This window comes from Cyprinodon variegatus, unplaced genomic scaffold (assembly GCF_000732505.1).
Source record: "Cyprinodon variegatus isolate N-32 unplaced genomic scaffold, C_variegatus-1.0 Scaffold1308, whole genome shotgun sequence".
NCBI lineage: Eukaryota > Metazoa > Chordata > Actinopteri > Cyprinodontiformes > Cyprinodontidae > Cyprinodon > Cyprinodon variegatus.
Genome location: NW_015151761.1, coordinates 169,349 through 173,071, shown reverse-complemented (window position 1 = coordinate 173,071; position 3,723 = coordinate 169,349).

Here is a 3,723-nt window from a genome sequence, read left to right as displayed (position 1 = left end):
CCATGACACGAGACAGGACTTCTGTGGATGTTTGATTTTGGTAGATGTGATGGAAATTACATTTTTTAAACATATTCAATGGACCAAAGTAAGAATAAATGAATAAGATAAGTAATAATAAAATGAGAACATCCCTCTGGTTCCTCCTCTATCAATCCTGGATAACACATCCTCTCTGAATGCAGTTGGTCTTTTCTTTGGAGCTGATCTTTAGAAAAATAAAATGCAAAGATTCTTTTTCTTTTTGTGGACCTCTTTTGGTTTGTGAGGAATACCTGAAAGCTTTAAGAATTTAGTTTAGTTTATTGTTGCTTTAATTAGTCCTAAAATCATTAAACTAAACTGAGAAATAATGATTTAACTTGTGAGCAAAACATGGACTAAAACTTGGGCCAAAATTAGGCGACTAAACTCATTATGACAGTTCAGCATGGAAACCAGCTGGACTAAAACCTGGAGGACAGCGCCCCCTAGGGCTGGCCTGGTTTAGAACTAGCTCCAGTTCTCAGCCCGTCCTTTATTAGGATGTTTTAGGATCCAACTCTGCTTCAGCTTTCTTAGGTTTCCTGGTTTCCTGGTATAAGTCAGCCTTCAGGCTACGTTCACACTACAGGCCTTGATGCTCAATTCCGATTTTTTTGTCAAATCCGATTTTTTTTGTGTTGCAGTTTACATTTCCAAATATATGCGACCTGTATGTGATCTGCTGTGTGAACTGCATTCATACAGCTTCCTGTTCCCGCAGCTTCAGTGTCCCGCCTGCGCAGTAGAGGACGCGATGACGTCACACGCCAGCGTGCTCTGTGTTTACGAAAGTAAACATGGATGGTAGCGCTGGAGCGCATCTAGCGATCTAAACCAACCTTACAAGCTCAAACTGTTCAAGCATCATTGTCCGCCATGGTTGTTTTTCTTGCCGCTTCTGCGTAGCGAGACACAGAATATTGACCTATGCCGACTACTAAAGGCGTTTAGGTCGGATGAATGCGACCTGGCCGTTCAGACGCAGATCGCATTGGAAAAGATCGGATTTGTATCTGATTCAGGACCATAGAGCTAAGTGATCTGGGTCGCATTTGAAAAAATTTGGATCCGTGTCGTTCAGACTGTCATGACGATATCAGATCCAGGATTGCATTTGGGCAAAAAAAATCGGACTTGGGTCCCTTCAGAATGCTGTTTCTAACCCTCCTGTCTGATGCTCCAGGTGCGAACAGCGGCTGCAATCATTTAAGGCAGAGACATCTAAAACAAGCAGGACTGAATTTGGAAACCACTACCATTGTCAGCTATTAACTTTTCAGTCGATCCAAGACGACAATAAACGCCACAACTTTATCAGTGTTGTTTTATTATCAGGCTTGTTCACATTGATAAATATTTCAGTTCAAATATGGGAGCGTTTGTTTTCTGACCCTGGAGGAAGGAACCCTGTGATCTGGTCTCTTTAGCCGTCGACGTTCTCCACCCATGGAAACACTCCACAAAGCTGGGCGAAACAACCAAGATTTTATTGCCATTGTGCATGAACTTTGACACTGCAGGTTACACAGGGAAGTAACATGTCGTGGGTGGAGGACCACACCCCCGTGACCTGCTCTGGTTCTACTCGGTGCTGGTTCTGGAGATGCTCGCTGATCCAGCCTCTCGACTCAAAACCAAAGCAAAGCAGCATGTCAAAGAACGGGCAACATCCTGGATGACAAAGCCGTCACTTTTCTGCTCCATCTTTTCTCCCCAAATTATTGCACACACCTGTTTTCCCCATGTCAAGCATATGTGGGATACTGGGAAAGCTTAAGCTCTTGGTAAGGTGCTGAAATGTCCTTAGAAACCACAACATTGCATTGAGCCTCTTCGAAAGCCACATATTTACAAAATAGGAATGGAAGGTGGATGCAGGGATTCAACAAGCACACCAGATAGTAAAATAAACGTAGATTATGCGTCACTCTTGCACAGAATAAATAAGATGCTGAGAGGGTTGGGATGTTCGGTCGCCGCGGTGACGGATGGACGGTGAGAGGGAGGAGGCAGCCGGTCTTCTCTCATGTCTCTACGTTCCGGCGGAGAGTCGTCTGGTCAAACCTGGAGGAATGTCGTCAGTGGATCAGGATAGTTTCTATCAGAGCAGGAGTGGCCGGTCCTGATCCACGGCTGCAGGAAACTCCACTGCAAACCTTTATTCAACAGGCCAAGATGGCTGCAGACAGGAAGGAGCACAACGGGTCCAACAGCTGGAACTCTGAGCCACGCTGAGGAGCGAGCAATCTCTAACCATCCCCTCTCATTTCTAGGTCCGTCATCGGCTGCACATCCGGTTCTGTCCTGAACTGGTTTGGGTCTGAGGGTTTGGGACTGGGAGCTGATTAGGACATGAAACGGTTCAGATCCAGAGCAGGACAGGCTTTATGAAGGTGCTTTGAACCGGATCATCGGAATTCAGCGAACATTGTGTTGCATGCGGGACACAAAAGTGATCCAATCTGGAACCCTGGAAAGTAGTGTTGCACCGATGCCATTTTCTGGCCCAGATACCCGGCTGTGCAGTATCAGCCGATACCATCTGTCTGACATTGATGTGTGTGTATATATGAAGAACTGCAGACTACTTGGATGTAAAATAATCACCATAATGGCTTCATGTCAAGCTGCTGCCTTCCTTAGTGAAGCAGGAAAATGACTAAAACTAAGTGAATCCAGTAGAACTTTTATTGCCTACCTGGAATGGATGACAATAGTTGAAGAAACTTTTGGTTCTCAAGACGGTATCGGTGCCCTATTGGTTGGTACTCGCCGATACCAATACCACCATTTTAGTGCTGGATCGGGGCCCCGCCCAATACTGGTATCGGTGCAACACTACTGGAAAGCAGAAAAATCCTGTCCTAAGCACTGCTGCAGTCTGAAGCGTTCTCCTTTTGTCTGATTTAAAGCAACAGCGTGAAACTTTTAGCCAATAGTGGGCAGCAAACCTGTAACGTTCTCGTTACTGACCCATTCTTCCTCTTCGGTCTGTTATCCGTCCAGTTTGGACCAGCAGATTGAGAAGTCAGGAGTTCCTGGTTCAGACGTTAACCGGCTGGACTGAATCCTCCATCGGAGAACCAGAAACACCTCTGATCAAGTGAAGGGTCCGAGCTAACGGTGCGTTTTGCTCTCCTTACATTTCGTCAGGAATCCGTGACGGAATTTCCCACTGTGGGCCGAAGCCTACGCCATGTCATCACATCTGCTTGTTGGTTTCACCTCAACACGGCAGACCTGGATTTTGGTTCTTTAGCCATCCCTGGATCCAACAGATCCTACAGAGAGGCTCCCAGTGGAGGGTCTCCAGGTGCGGCTAAATCAAGGTTATTTTACGCAAAGTGAGGCGACGTTCTGAGAAGCCCAGAGCGGGATGAAGCTCTGAAGCTAACAGCGACAGAATGGACGAGCACAGCAGTAAGTGGTAGCTGGCGGCCGGGGAGAGCGAGGAAAGATGGCTGCAGCTGTCGTTCGTCTGCGCTGGAGCCAGACAAACCCGACCCTACCTCACAATTATATCTAGGTCCTGTTTAATAACGCAGAAAAACACTAAATAAATGATTTTTTTTTTTTTTAAATCTGCGTTTTCCCTGTGGTTTCACTTTGCTGAACGAGGAATTACGTGTTCAGCAAATGACTCACCTAGCATCAGGTCCGACGCTCACTAGGAGAGTCTAATGCTACGTTCACAGCGTA